At 36.0% G+C, this 15,280-nt stretch overlaps 1 long non-coding RNA gene across 1 annotated transcript in view; it reads left to right on the forward strand.

The window, feature by feature from the left end:
* Positions 1–1,052: 1,052 nt before the first annotated feature.
* Positions 1,053–15,280, forward strand: part of LOC141541217 (uncharacterized) — a 30,197-nt gene continuing 15,969 nt past the window's right edge. The window contains exons 1-2 of the long non-coding RNA XR_012481694.1: positions 1,053–1,114; positions 3,264–3,361. This is a non-coding gene — a long non-coding RNA (uncharacterized LOC141541217). The remainder of the gene's footprint in view (positions 1,115–3,263; positions 3,362–15,280) is intronic.

Raw genomic sequence — 15,280 nt, forward strand, 5'->3', positions numbered from 1 at the left:
CTAACACAAACTCATTCAATGTCATGGATCTTCCAGATGGAACAATATTAGATTCTGGGTGTTTAAAGGGTCTCAGATGCAGGATAGAACTCAAGAGCATATTCTTATAAAATAGAACATAAAGGGAGATTCAGATTTCTTTTAGTCAGATTTTCTGTAGATTTCACATTGCCACTGATTCCTCATCTTGCTGCCCTACTTGCTGAAATAATAGATGTGTGTGTGTAAATTGTATGTGTGTATGTTTGTACTTGAGGATGGGAAGGATGTGATGAATGAATATGATTGTAGATTTAAGAGATAATCAAACAATTCTATCGTTTTATGGATAAGAACTCTGAGGAGAAGAAAACAAAAAGAAAATAAGCATTTATTAAGCACTGACTATATGTGTATATATGTATATATAATATATACATATATACATACATATATATGTATATATATATATATATATATATATATATATATATATACTATGTGCCAAGAACTTTACAGATATCATCTCATTTATTTTGAAACCTTACCCAGCTTGACAAAGATGATAAGTTTCTGAGGCAGTATCTGAATCCATATCTTCCTGACTTGGGGCTTAATGTTCTAACAGCCACACGGAGCTACCTCTCTAAGACTCTATCACCTGATCATTTCAATTAGTCTTCCCAACCAAACACTAATTAGGCCTAATCCTGCCTGCCTTCCAAAATTATACATAATGAAGCCTGTTCAAGGTTATCAGAGAAGATTGTAATAATGAAGAGAAGAGCTGGGCATCCCTCACAGTTTTCTAACTCCCTTGCCACCAGATTAGAAAGTGAGAGGTAAGACACACAGGAGGAGTCCTATAGGCACTAATACTTGCTTCACCAATGGGACCCTTGTCTATTACCCATCTGAGCTTTAGATGCTGTAGCTTCCTTTCTGTTTTTCAGGACCACAGGTTAAGCCCTCAGAATTCAGTTTTCCTTGGGTTCTTCCCTCTTCCTAGATTGTCACAAGGGCTATATATGTCCATGAGTTTTGTGTCTTACCTCGTTCCTCCCACAGTCTGTATTTGACCTTCTTGGGAGGACAGAATCAGGAAGAATCAGGGAGGATCACACAGCATTTGTGGGTAAGAGTGATTCTTGTGATAATCCATAAATAGGAGAAATGGAAGCTCAAAAAAGATTGAAATGTTTTTGAATGCTCTACTCTCTCCTCAAATGACTATTGAATCTTTTCAATCAATAAACTTTAATTAAGCGCCTGCCATATAGCAGGTGTCAAGCATTGTGTTAAGAGATGAGGACACAAAATGAGGCCAAAGATGGTCCCTGACCTCAAAGAGCTTACAATCTTATGGGAAAGACTGCCTGCTAATATATATATATATATATATATATATATATATGTTTTATATATATATATATTATATATATATATATAATATATATATAATTATATATAAATATATTATAAATAAATTATATATATATATATTAAATACTTGCAGATGGGGGCAGCTAGGTGGCGCAGTGGATAGAGCACCAGCCTTGAAGTCAGGAGGGCCTGAATTCAAATGTGACCTCAGATACTGAACACTTCCTAGCTGTGTGACCCTGGACAAGTCACTTAACCCTCAGCCAAAAAAAAAAAAAAATACATACAGATAGCCCTTAACATTCACCTTTGCAATATCTCATGTTCCAAATTTTTCTCCTTTCCTTCCCTCTACCCACTCCTCCAGATAGCAAACAATCCAATAAGATTAAGCATGTGCAATTCTTCTAAACATATTTCTACATTTATTATGCTGAACAAAAAAAATCTGATCAAACAGGAAAAAATGAGAAAAAAAAACAAGCAAACAACAAGCAAAAAAGAAGTCCATTATAGTTGATCATCACATAATCTTGTTATTGCTGTGTACAATGTTCTCTTGCTTTTACCTACTTCACTTAAGCTCTTTTCACTGCAATGAGTCATCTAGGGGTCTTTTAAAGGCCATTGTGGCCACCAAGCTCCACCAGCTCCATTTACTTCTGATTATTCCATACTTTAAAGACCTTTTGCCCTGGCTTGTCCTGTGTTTGATCCTGGTCTGCTTATACAAACTTCTTTTTTTGCATTTGTCCTTAAGCTTTTTTGGACTTTGGATTTCCCTTCTCCTTTCCAATGGTGTGATTCCTCCAGATCCCAGGAATAGCTCAGCTCATGGATCCAATTTGGTCTTTGACCCATATCATCACCTAACAGTTACTATAGAAGGTCCTGTAGGTGCTAGGACTTGCCTCACCAATAGAACCCTTGACTTCTGGATGTCTATAACCCAACTGAGCTTCAGATGCTATACTTACGAGTTTTGTTTTTTACCTTGTTCCTCTCACAGTCTGTATTTGATCTTTCACCTGAGTTAGATAAAACCAGAACTCAAGTATAAAAGAGATTATAAATCTGGGATATAAGATAGGTAATGAAGAATAAGAGGGAATTTAGAAATAGGAAATAGCATGGAGTCAGATTAGAACAATCATCAAAAAATACAGCACCTTAAATTAGTATTTGCTAAGTCAATGAGATCTAAGGAGGGCAAGGCAGGGAGGAATTAAAGGATAATGGGTCCTCCTATACCCTTAGAGTTAGAAGGGACCTTTGACACCATCAATTACTCTTTCATTTTGATGAAACTGAGGCACTGAGAGGTTAACTAACTTGTCCACTACCATTTAGCCATATGTATCAGAGTGGAGTTAAACCCTGGTATTTCTGATTCTGAAGACACCTCTATATTCACTATACCATACTGCCTCTCTCTCCTATGTCCCAGAAGACTGGATGAGGGCTCCATAGTATTGACATTTTTGGGAGGGAAAAGGATTTAGAGAAATCCTATAAGTGGAATCTGGCAAAAATAAGATCTACTTTTTTCATTCTTTTTCCTTCCTTCCTTCCTTCCTTCCTTCCTTCCTTCCTTCCTTCCTTCCTTCCTTCCTTCCTTCCTTCCTTCCTTCCTTCCTTCCTTCCTTCCTTCCTTCCTTCCCTTCCTTCCTTCCCTCCCTCTTTCTTTCTTTCTTTCTTTCTTTCTTTCTTTCTTTCTTTCTTTCTTTCTTTCTTTCTTTCTTTCTTTCTTTCTTTCTTTCTTTCTTTCTTTCTTTCTTTCTTTCTTTCTTTCTTTCTTTCTTTCTTTCTTTCTTTCTTTCTTTCTTTCTTTCTTTCTTTCTTTCTTTCTTTCTTTCTTTCTTTCTTTCTTTCTTTCTTTCTTTCTTTCTTTCTTCTTTCAGAAAATTCATGGAGACCTGGTATAACTTTCCTGAATTAGCATTTTGCCTGCACTCTGACAATGACTTGAAACCCTCAGTCAGAAGTGCCAGTATCTGAGGTAAGCAGCACTCTTTCTGTATTGGGCTGATAATAAATGGGTGTTGATTAGGCAAGACCATTTGTAGCAGAGTACTGAGACAGTTGTGGGTTGTTCTTTTTTTCTAAGCTTTTTATTTTCAAAATGTATGCATGGATAATTTTTCAACACTGACCCTTGCAAGACCTTATGTTCTAAATTTTCCTCTCCTTCCCCCCTCCCCTAATTGGCAAGTGATTACAATATATGTTAAACATAATATATGTTAAATTCAAAATATGTAAACATATTTATACAATTATCTTATTGCATAAGAAAAATCATATCAAAAAGAAAAGAAAAGAAATAAGAAGTGAACAACAACAAAAAAGTGGGAATATTATATTGTGATCCACATTCAGTTCCCACAATCCTCTCTCTGGATGGATATGACTCTCTTCTTCATAAGAACATTGGAACTAGCATCAGTCATCTCATTGTTGGAAAGAGTCACATTCATCAGAATTGATTTGTCTTATAATATTGATGTTGCCGTGTATAATGATATCCTGGTTCTGCTCATTTTACTTAGCATCATTTCATGTAAGTGTCTCCAGGCCTGTCTAAAATCATCCTGCTGGTTATTTCTTATAAAACAATAATATTCCTTAACACTCATATACCATAATATATTCATCCATTCTCCAACTGAAGGGCATGCATTCAGTTTCCAGCTTCTTGCCACTATAAAAAGAGCTGCCACAAACATTTTTGCACATGTGGGTCTCTTTCTGTGGGTTGTTTTTTGAGTTGAAAATAAGGCCTGCATATAAATTACCACCATTTTCAGGGACTAGCCAGAATTGGCTAGTACACGTGAATATAAATGTTTATGTAGCTGGAGGCAGAAGAGGAATTGGGAGATTCAGCAAAGTAAGTTGCTTATAGGTGTAGATATCACAAATTAGGGAGAATGTGTAAATGAAAGAGACCTAGAAATGGAGATTCTAAATTGGACCAGAGAAGAATTCCATCTGTTTATGAGCTAAGTTATATTATTGTCTCTTCCTCCTTCTGTGATAATCTCAAAAACATGGCATGGCCCTGTTTGGTCAACAGCATGCTGCTTTTCCCCTCATACATGGAAATATTCATCATTTTTGTGGAAAAATGAACCAGAAAGATTAGCTGAGGTTGTACATTGGCAAGAACACAAGGAGGAAGGGTTGTCTGTAATCACTGTGGCACTAAAGCGTGTGCCTGCTGACTTGTTAAGTTTTCCAATGGCGCACTTATTTCATGTTGTAAAACTTTTGACTATATACTTGGGATGAATTAGGGTGGCCACAAGACAATCTGTATGCCCAAAGTTTTCTTTTGTTACTAAAGCCGGTGGGATCAGTGGTAAAAGCAACACACTGCTCTAGAAACCTTGAGGTAAAAAGAAGTGGCATATGTAAAATCAAATACATTTATTACTTCTTACATTCATACCAGAAATTTCTCACCATTACTGTGGAGTTTGGAGAGAAATTTGTGAGGTTCATATTCATTGTTGGTTGTAATAGGTTTTATGAAACAAAAATTAATACTTTTCTGAAGTTCCATTATTTTTAAAGCAGAGGTTTACTACTGGTTTATTACTGGTAATAATTACAGTAACAACAATAAAAACAATATTAATAATCTAGATTATTATTTCACATTCCACCTTCCTAAATCAAAGAAAAAAAATCAATTATAACAAAAGATGAATCTAAGTTTGTAATGTCCTGTTGTCTCTCAATTGTAATCCTTCTCTGGGAGGTTTCTTTTCTGTAAATCCTTTTCTCTGGGAGCAGGTTTCTTGGGAAGTTTCTGGAGCCTCCAGTCAGAATGAAGTAGAATCTCAAATCCTCTTCTTCCTGAATCCTGGCTCCTTTTTATCCTCTCAGAGAATGGGCTTGTGGGTACTCCAGAGGCTTGTGGGAACTACTTATAACCAATGAACTTGCTCCTTTTAAAGGTGTAAACTCCTTTGAAGGTGTAAACTCCTTTTCAGAAGTCTAAAGATGTAAACTCCTTTTAAAGGTGTGAACTAAAGGTGTGAACCCTGAGTTAGAGAATTGTTAAGTACAGACTTAGCACCTAGTAATTACCTATCATCTCCCCCTTCCTTTTGATTTAGAACATAAGGTAAAACATAAATCCATCAGTAAGGGAGATATTACACATAATTACATAAATTACATAAATACATAGTAACATAACACATGCTAGAAGTGATGTAACAAATACCATGATCAAATAATCATAATTTGAGAATTTATACATGTCCATAAGTCCATTGTCCATTAGTTCATGTGCCAGAAATCCAATAATTCCTGCAAGTTTTAAAGTCCTCCAATAGTCTCATCTTGTGTTAGGAAATCCAATGATTCCTGCTGGTTTTAAAGTTCTTTAACAGTCTCCTTATCAGCTATACTCTTTCAGTGTCAGATGTTTCTTAGATCTTCTCCTTTGTTTTGATCTGTCTGGGGAGGGAACCCCAAGCTTTTATCGCAACCTTTCTATATCATTGTGCTGATTACCTGTCTCCTCCATCTCTTCCTCATGCTGAGCACCTTACCCTCTTCTTCTTCCACCTTCTGTTCTTCATTATGCACCACCTGAGGTTCTTTTTCCTTGATTGATTGTCTTCTAGGCCTAGCTTCCATTTTATTTATTTGTTCAGCAAATTCATTGCATCTACCTTCAAACGTAGCATTCATTTTTCTCTGTGACTCTTCTATTAGCTTTTGTGTAGCTGGGCACATTCTTCCAGGAATGCAGAACAAATGGGGCTTTGTTTTAGTTCTTATATATTTAATTATCTTAGAATTATGCTCATTCCATTCTTCTTGCAACTGAGCAAGTTCAACCTTTTGTTCCAAAAGTTGCAGTTCTATCTGTTTAGCACATCTTTCGTCAAAAAGTTCTCTCTTTTCATTTTCAACTTGTTTTCTTTCTTCTTCTGCTTGCACTTCAAGCTTTTGTTCAATTTCTTGACGCCTCTTTTGCCTTTCCGTAGCTACAGTTGATTCCTGCTTAAATTTATGAAGGGTACCCATTAACAAGCCAAATATATGTCGATTCCTTTGTTTTCCCTTTTCATCCATATTTTGATCCTGAATAAGGTCTCAAGGTGTGCGCTTTTTGGAGGTAGCTACAACTGAAGGCTGCAATGCTGGCTTTTTGACATCATCATCCTCTGTGTTGCTTTCTTGGCGTGATTCTTTTCTTGTCCGATGTTCTTCTCCCAGCCTACTGACTGCCCCTTCAAGATCTCTCTGTTTGGCTGGAGGTCCTCCTCCACTATCTGAGAATCCATGCTTTAGCAATAAACTACCATGACCCCTACCTCCACCAGGGCCTGAAAGGGCCAACAATTTAGCTTGGATGGGTCTCACATCATTAGGATCCCAGCCCAAGAGTTTTCGGATATTCTCGTCTACATTTTTAAAGCTCTCCTTGGCTTTTTCTAGCTGCTTCTGCAGTTCTCACTTGACCGCCATCTTTTCCACCCAGGCTGGTGCAGCGGCAGTTCTCAAGCCAGATCTTCCACCGTGGCCTGTTTGGGTGCCAAAATGTTATGTCAAGTCCAGGCTAGTTCCTCTGAAGGGCTCAGAATAAGTCCTTGCCCCACGTTGGGTGCCAAATTGTAATGTCCTGTTGTCTCTCAATTGTAATCCTTCTCTGGGAGGAGATTTCTTTTCTGTAAGTCCTTTTCTCTGTGAGCAGGTTTCTTGGGAGGTTTCTGGAGCCTCCAGCCAGAGCGATGGTAGAATCTCAAATCCTCTTCTTCCTGAATCCTGGCTCCTTTTTATCCTCTCAGAGAATGGGCTGTGAGTACTCCAGGGGCTTGTGGGAACTACTTACAACCAATGAGCTCGATCCTTTTAAAGGTGTAAATTCCTTTAAAGATGTAAACTTTTCAGAAGTCTAAAGGGGTAAACCCCTTTTAAAGGTGTAAACTAAAGGTTTGAACCCTGAGCTAGAGAATTGTTAAGTACCAACTTAGCACCTAGTAAGAACCTAACTTAAGTTAATATAGGTAAAGGAGAGGAAGAGGGGATTTAGAAATGGGAAGATTAATAGCAAACAAAAAACTACAGCACCTTAAATTGGCATTTGTTAAGAGAATCAGAATATAACTGGAGGGCAAGGCAGGGAAGAATTAAAGGATAAGAGATAACAATGACAATAATACTTGGAAGTTATAGAATGTTAAGATTTTCAAAGTTTGTATATATATATCAATTATATATGCCATTATTATCTTCATCTAACAGAGAAGGAAACTAAGGCAATAGAGTATGGTTTTACAACTAAGTAGAACTATGGATAGAGTGCTGGGCCTGACAAATCTGAGTTCAAATGTGTCTCAGATACATACCAGCTTTGTGATCCTGAGCAAGTCACTTAACCCTATTTGCCTCTATTATTATCTGTAAAATGAGCTGGAAAGAAAATGGCAGACTACTGTAATATCTTTGCTAAGAAAACCAAACTTGGGTTACAAAGAATCAAAAGCCATTGAAAACAACTAGTAAACAATCGCCCTGTGTGAGTTCTGCATAAAATAATCTTTTTAGCAAATGGACATTTAGCATTTGAATAATGGGACCAATCAATGGAGTTGTGCTTACAGTAGTAGAGTTGGTATGCTCGACAGTTTGGTTCAAGAAAGGACCTCAGTGTATAGTACTTTATCCGGCCAGGTGACTGTATCACTATTTTAAAGATAAATGTTTGAAAGAATGAATGAATATAATTCTTTTTTTCTCAGTCATTCTTTCTTGGGTTATATGAATAGCAGCTAACCATTCATTTGACAATTATTTATTAAGTGGCTCGTATGTACTCCAGACATTATGTCAGTTTAGTTCAAGAAAAGACTTCATTATTTGGTAGCTTATCCTGCCATGTGAGCTTCAGAATCTTCCTGAGATAATTCAAATGTAAGAGATTTCCAAAGCAAGCCCCAAATGGTCCTTGTTTGAGTCCTGATTGCCTCCATGTAAATGTGAATAACACTCATTTCTGTTTTGGCTAGAAATCCTGAGTATCTTCCCCTTCCAGATCTATCTATCTATCTATCTATCTATCTATCTATCTATCTATCTATCTATCTACCTATCTATTATCTATCTATCTATTATTTTTTTTTCACTAGGTAAAAGAGGCCATTCTTTGCCTCAATTGCTGCCTAGCTTAATCACTGAATAGCTAGTTACCTAAGCCAAACTGGGACTTCTTAAAGATTTTAGCTTAAAAAGGCCAAAATCTTCCACAGCATCCAGAGCCATCTCTAGTTATCTCAATCGATATCTGGCCAGTGGACCCAGCTGGCTCTGGACGGGAAAGTGAGGCAGGTAACCTTGCACAATCCTCCCTCGCTTAATTTACTTGCATGCCATAACATCATTTCCCTGATGTCATGGTCCTCTTCAAGAATAAAGGAAGACAACAACAGCTCTCATTATAAAGAGATTATTTATAACCAGCCCAAATTTATCTCTTTGAAGCTTCTACATATAGCAGAACTTCAACAATTAAATTTAATATTGATACTGATTGAGTACGTACTATGTATCAAGATAAGAAATGCAGCTTAATGACCTAGAATTGGCAATAGCCAGTCAATGCTAACATTCCTCTGTAATTTCTTTCTGTCCAGTTGTGTGACTCCTTTACCTTCTTTGAGAGGCTTTAAAAAGTTCCCATCTGTCCACAGGTATTTTCTTCTCACACAAAAGCCCTGCTATTAGAATTAGATAACAAAGGACCATATAATTAAGGTAGGTGAAAAGAATTAGTTACCTGAAATATCACATTCTCTATTTCTCCCATTGCCACTGAGTACCAAGATAAATTAATTGGCTTCTTAGGCCTTTTAAGAATGAGAAATGGAGTAGGTAAAAACCAGCGGGAGAATTTGACAGTGATGGCCCATGAGTACAGAATACACAGGAGGGTATTAGGGATAGGAAGGTACATCTAGAGTTGTTGCATACCTGGGATGAGAAGGTAAACGGCATAGAAAATAGGAAGAAGGTAACAAAGTTAAGCACTGGTGAAGTCATAAGTCATACTTTTGCCTTGAGCTAGCCCTCTCTATTAAAGTTGATTTTCTTCTCCCTTATATGGCAAACTCCCTTGAAAAGACCAGAATCTGAAGGAATGACCAGTTTGAAATTAGGGCTAGATGATTAACAAAAGATCAGCTCCAACAACATTAAGAGGTCTTGATTTTTACATTAAATCTTCAGCTATTCCTCTGATCATTGTTCAATGATACTTCTCTACTTCAGAAGTTTCATACCAACAACTAAGGAAATTGATGGTTATATACTATTTACCTGTCCAGTTTTCAAGTGTGGTTTCCACCCTCTTGATTTAATTAATTTTAATTAATTTTAATTAATTTAATTAATATCATCAGTCTTTCAATATATCTGTTTGTCTGTCTATATCTTGATTTGTTCCTATTAGTTGTCAGTTCTCATCCATCTAAGAAGTAAAGAAAAAGGTGCCGAAAAGAGTCATCTATTGTTCTTCTCCTTTCCATTTCTTATATGACTCATGTTCAGGGTCCAGGAACTTTGTTAAATAAAGCAATGTAAAGAGGCAATGGACAGAGCATATAGTGGGATTAGGAATACCTAGGTGCAAGTTCTACCCTTAAGCATACTTATTTTGTGATCTGGGCAAAGCAGAGTAGTATTTCATCTTAATTGGTAGAGAAAGTGTTTTTACCAGGAGTTCCCTACACCAATGAAATCACAGTTCTAATAAATTAAATTAGTGAATGAATGACTAAACAAATAGAAAAATGAATGAATGAAGTCACATTTCCTGAAACAATTATCTCAGCTAGCCATTGATCAAAATGAGAAATATGAAGAATTTTTTTAAAAAATAATTTTCTAAAATCATAGCATTTTAAAACTGACAGGAACATTAGGTATTGCCTGGCCCAGCCCGCTCATTTTACAAATGAGGAAATCTGGACTCAAATAGCTAGTTAATTTCAGAGATTTCAGTTTCTTGATGCTCACTCCAGAATTTGTTCTTCAACACAATGTACCCTTCCCTTTAAAATAGAAAGGACTAAATGTATAATAAATTGAACAAGGTTATTTTAGGAAAGTTTTCCAGAATTTTTTTGACTCCATTTCCTAATCAGCAACTCTCAGAATCTTCTTTCTTTTTTAAAACAATTTATTATTTTCTATTTTGAGCCAATAAGCAAGTTCAATAAGCAATAAGGAGCAACCCAGCTGAACTCTCTCAACATTCCTCTCAAAATAATTTTAAAATAATTCCTTAAATCAAATTTTAGAAGGGCAGAGCCAACAAATGATTAAGGAAAATATTTTGCCAACCAAAGGAAACTTAGAAGTTGGCAGGAAGGAGAGGTTTATGACACATTTGGGGTGGATGCAGGTCTGGACTATAAAAGGAGGGCCAATGATGGACTTCAGAGGTGACTGGGATAGCAACAACTTTAGGAGCTCTCAGCTTAAAGGTGGTAAAGGAATAAGACAATTGGACAGGGGACCCTTTGTAGGTACTGTGTGCAGCTAGCACTGACTAGTTATTGCTAGTTTTGGGTCACAGTTGTAGGAGAAAGAGGAGTGCTTGTGATTGGTCGCAAAGGAACAAGGAGGCCTGGTCACAGTTTCAATATAGCAGAGCACTAAGACAAGACTGAAGTAAAACAGTTCCAGGACCAAAAGAAATGTTAGTATTTGTGGCTACAGAGGAATGGGGTTCTTTCTGGGTAAAGACTAGAGCATAGATCAGGAGAGAAGTGATAACACCTCTCCTAGGATAGCACTACCTTGGCTTGAAGACCCCCATTTCCCCCACAACTAGCTCTGAAAACAGCAACATGAGAAAGAGTGAAGTTTGGAATAGACTCTTCACCATGAGGTAAGCAAAACCCAACTGCAACATAAAGTTCAAAGTCCAGAAATACATCGAGGAACTTAAAAAAAACACAAAAGAAAAAAATATATAAAAACTAGTATGGTGGCAAGGAAGACAGACAGACAGACACAGACAGACAGATAGATAGATGGATGGATTAACTACAAAGAAGACTACTATGTGAAAACAGTTACAAGCAAATCCTCAAGGAAAAATGCTAATTGGGCCCAAGACCAACAAAAATTCCTGGAAGAATTGAACAAAAGGATACCTTTATTCTTCCCAATTAATTTTTTTATTATGCTCTCCATAACATTTATTCCAAGTCATCTCTTCATTCCTCACATCACTAGATTATGTAATTCAGGATATGTATTTGGGATGGGAATGGCAGTAATTATAATAAAAGAGGACCAGGGATTTGAAAGTAGAGAAAAAATAAAATTGAAATGGTTAACTGAAGCACCAAGATTGTGAATGGAGGAGGGACCAGACTAGTATTAGGATAGCAGGGAGATGTATAGGAAAGCTTCTGGTGAAGACAGAGAATAAGATTGAGGAATGAATCACAGGGAATGATAGAAGGGCAATAGACTGTGGCTAGAGAAAGGAATTTCAAAGTCCTGAGTTATGGAGATAAAATATTTGGGGGTAATAATATAAAGGACTTTTAAATATAAAGGAAGATAGAAAGAAACCATTTTCCTAACTCTACCAAAATCTAGAAATTGATATGCATCCAAGAGCATAATTATAAAGCAAAAATAAATCTTAAAAGTTCTCTTTCTCAACTCTTCCATTTTATAAATAAAAAAGCTGAGGTCATAAAGTTGAAATAATTTGTCTAGTGTCCCTTAGGTAGTAAGTGAAAGAGCTGGAATTCAAATTTAGGCCTTATCACTACATATTCTTTATATTGCAGCATATTTCCTCCCTAAAGTGTCTTTTGGGCAATACTCCTCACTTGGGCTAGCCTAAGTTTTCCCAATGCTCCTTCTATTTGAGTATTGGTGTGATGTGTACATTTTGAATAGTGTTCTTACTTTAGAACAGAAGGGTTACTGAATATGGATGTAGGGATGCTTATGTAGAGAATCGGATTTTAGGTTCTTAGTCTCTACCTCAAAAATGGTAGCTCCTTTACAAAGGAAAATTTATCTTCAACAAAACATTGTATGGAGGTGTAATCACTAAATCACAAGCAGAAACTCCAAGCAGTTTTCAATTTTGATCTTTTTTCTCACCTATACAAACCTGTTTCATTCTTCTCTTTTATAATCATGACCCATATTACCATAAAGACACAGAAAACATAATGGCTTCCTTGCTCTTCAATCAAAGACATGACTTTGCTGATCACCCAGAGTTTTTGTGGTTTCAACTGCAGCTAAGCAAAGGAAAGCTGCATTGGTTGAGTGGGATGTGAACTGAGTTGTGGGTGGATCTGAGGCTAATGGTTTGGCTCCCTTCCCCCAAAGTGTATGGACACAGGAAACAGACTTCAAACATCTTAGGACCAGGTCATGGATTTTATGAGTTAAGAGAAAGTGGAACCTCAAAAAGCAAAAGAATTCAGACACATCTTTGGCTGCCCCAGTGTACTACAGACACAAAGGTTAAAGCCATCCAAGAAAGCTGGCAGGGAAATTCCCAAGGAGTCCAGATGCTGTGGTAAGAATTCATCTTGTGTGGATTTTAATCCAGACATGAATACCCACTGAACCTTTGGGGAGGTGGGAGAGAGAATAAGCATTAATTATTTCCAGATTCAGGAGTTTGGGGCCCAGCCCAGCTGGGCTTTTAGTTAGTCTCCATTTTCTCATCCTATTCCATGTGTATATAGTTTTAATTTGTTGAGCTTTGGATGGTCTTGCTTCTAAAAAAAGTTGCTGTACCATCCCATTGCTATGTCTGAATATCAGAGACTTCTCTTGAAATTAAGGTGCTATTGGAGGTCACCATTCAAGGCTTCAAAGTATCAGGTTGAATTTATTTCTGCTGAGCATCAAAACAAACACAGTATGTCTAAAGATTATTAAGAAATGCAAACTCACAAAATTGTCTCCAAAATATCCCAGATAACTAATTTACAATAAGATAGATAAATGAAAACATTTATGTACCTTAGGAATTTAACTGTCATTGAGTATAACCAATAAACTCCATGTTTAAAATCAGTTGTCAATTATTAATATTATTTAAGTTAGTGCTATTATTTTTACCAGTGAAAAATTTAACATTCATCTTTAACTCATAGGCTGATGTAGATTGCACATATCTGTATACAAGAAAAACAGACAAAATATCTTTCTGGAACTCTCTACAGATACTGTCCCTCCATTCATCTTCTTTAAATTTTGATAGAAAAAAATGGCTTAGAAGAGGGGAACCCATGTATATTTTTATCATGTGCTAAACTTTTAGGGAAATTAATATTAAGAATATTCTCTCCTCTACTGATAATATTGGTTATTGATTGGCTACCATAAAATTACAGGCAAAAAAAGTGTAGTGTGATCACTGGAAATTGTTTACAATAGGTAAACAATAATAGAAGATTTAAAAGTAGACAGTGAAACAGTTCTCAAGGGAATAGAGCCCAAAAAGTAAAAATCTTTTTTTTAAAAAAAAATTTTTTATTGAAACTTTTTATTTTCAAAACATATGCAAGGATAATTTTTCAATACTGACCCTTGCAAAAACATTGTGTTCCAATTCCACCCCCTCTTCCCGTCACCTCCTCCCCTGGATGGCAAGTAATCCCATATATGTTAAACATGGTAATAATATATATAAATCCAATATAGACATACGTATTCATACAATTATCTTGCTGCACAAGAACAATAAGATCAAAAAGGGAAAAGAAATGAGAAAGAAAATAAAATTCAAGCAAACAACAATAAAAGAAGTAAAAATGCTATGTTGTGATCCAGACTCAGTTTCCACAATCCTCTCTCTGAATGTAGATGACTCTCATCAACACAAGATCATTGGAACTGACCTGAATCATTTCATTGTTGAGAAGAGCCACATCCATCAGAACTGATCATTGTATAATCTTGCTATTGTCATATACAATAATCTCCTGATTTTACTCATTTCATTTAGCATCAATTCACTTAGAATCAGTTAGCATCAATAAGTTTCTCCAGATCTCTTTGAAATCATCCTGCTAATTGTTTCTTCTAGAACAGTAATATTCCATAACATTCATATACCATAACTTATTCAGCCATTCTCCAACTGAGATATATTTCCAGAGAAGTCAAAATCTTGATCTGAAATAATGTTAGAGATTTTGAAGATTACATATAACCTTAAGTTACATTATTTCACTCATATGTTAAGAAAAACTATTATGTTCCTGGAACTGTCTTATTTTCTGGGAATACAAAGGCAAAAACCATACAAATCTCTGCCTCAAAAATTTTATATTCTATTGGGGAAAAAATGTAACCCCCCAAATTAAATTTCAATAGATAAAAGTGAAGTAGATATAAAGTAATTTCTGGAAGACAGACAAGAGATGGGTCCCTAGTAACTGAGGAAATCTGAATTAGCTTCCGGTAGTTGATCTTAAAATGAGGGTAGGGCTTCTAGGACACTTTAAATAAGGGGATGATTCCCAAGTATGGGAAAAAGCAAGGGCAAAAGTCAAGAAGTGGAAGATGAAATGTAGATAGAGAATATCAAGTAAGTTGGCTGGAACATCGAATATATGAAAAAAAAAGTAATATATAATGTGCAAAAATCTTGGGAAGGCTAGAGCTTTATGAGAATCACATAAAGTGCCATTACAAACTTCATGACCATAATAGGCACTCAATAAATATTTGCTGAATTAATATATTTTTTAAGAAAATTTTTTTCTCTGAAATGTAGAATCACCAAGTCTATAAAGTACAATCCTGTATATTTCTAAGCTGGAGGAATTGTGCACTAAATAATTTCAAACAGATTCTAACACTATTTAAAAAAAATCTTGGGGCAGCTAGGTGGTGCAGT

Source organism: Sminthopsis crassicaudata, chromosome 4 (assembly GCF_048593235.1).
Source record: "Sminthopsis crassicaudata isolate SCR6 chromosome 4, ASM4859323v1, whole genome shotgun sequence".
In the NCBI taxonomy this organism is placed as follows: domain Eukaryota; kingdom Metazoa; phylum Chordata; class Mammalia; order Dasyuromorphia; family Dasyuridae; genus Sminthopsis; species Sminthopsis crassicaudata.